Consider the following 1,135-nt stretch of genomic DNA (forward strand, 5'->3'; position numbering starts at 1 on the left):
TCCTTGTATCCTTAATCTCTCCTCCCAACAAAAAAAAAGGCCGGGGCTGAATGATTTTAGTACAGAATTCTACCAAAAATTTCAAGAAGAGCTAATGGGAGCTCACCATCTTCAGCTGGACTGGTAATGAACGAGCATGGGATCAAACAGAGGGCTGAATGTGGTTGACAGTTGGGGCAGACTGAGGGGCCAATGGCAATGACACTGGGATTTGTCTCTATTGCATGTACTGGCTTTTTGGGATCCTATTCTCCATGGATGCATACCTTGCTCATCCTGAATGTAGTGAGTAGGGTCTTGGACTTACCACAGGGCAGAGTGCCTTGCCCCCTCTTAGGACTGGAGGGGGTGAGGGAGGGTGTTTGGGGGGAGCAGGAGGGAAGTGGAAGGAGGGAGAAAGTGGGAATTTTGATTGGTATTATTGCTAAAGTAATAAAAATAAAATAAGTTCAGTGGTTTCAATATGTAAAACCACTCTTTCTCCAGATTGGTTTTTTTTTTTTTTTTGGCTTTTTGAGACAGGGTTTCTCTGTGGTTTTGGAGCCTGTCCTGGAACTAGCTCTTGTAGCCCAGGCTGGTCTCGAACTCACAGAGATCTGCCTGTTTCTGCCTCCCAAGTGCTGGGATTAAAGGCGTGCGCCACCACAGCCTGGCAAAATGCCGCTCTGACCTCCTTGTCGGGGAGTCGAACCCCGGTCTCCCGCGTGACAGGCGGGGATACTCACCACTATACTAACAAGGAAGACTCTTTCTCTAGATTGTGTGTCAATAACTATATTAAGAGATTTTCAAAAATCTAATAATACCATGAGAATAACATATAATTCTGACTTTTAAATAAGATCATAATGGCTTTGAGCCACTTTAATTAAATTTCCTGACTTATAATCTGCCTTTCCTGGTTTGTTTGCATCAATAGAGAATGTAGGGACTCCAGAAATTGGTGTTACCTGTATAGTATGAGGATTGATACAATTAGTTCACTTTATAAAATGAATTCTCTTGCTTTTTGGATATCTGCTGATAATCTCTTCCAAAAAATTACTACAAGTTCATTGCCAAGGTACCTCAATTTCTGCTGTGTCTATTCTTGCTAGTTGATGAAATCTTAATTTTTCTTTCAGAATCAATTCAG

At 42.0% G+C, this 1,135-nt stretch overlaps 1 non-coding gene across 1 annotated transcript; it reads right to left on the reverse strand.

Moving 5' to 3' along the window:
- Window positions 1–670: 670 nt before the first annotated feature.
- On the reverse strand, window positions 671–742 carry Trnad-guc. Its single transcript has one exon. It is a non-coding gene; the product is annotated as a tRNA-Asp (tRNA).
- Window positions 743–1,135: the final 393 nt, after the last annotated feature.

This window comes from Microtus ochrogaster, chromosome X, assembly GCF_000317375.1.
Source record: "Microtus ochrogaster isolate Prairie Vole_2 chromosome X, MicOch1.0, whole genome shotgun sequence".
Taxonomy (NCBI): domain Eukaryota; kingdom Metazoa; phylum Chordata; class Mammalia; order Rodentia; family Cricetidae; genus Microtus; species Microtus ochrogaster.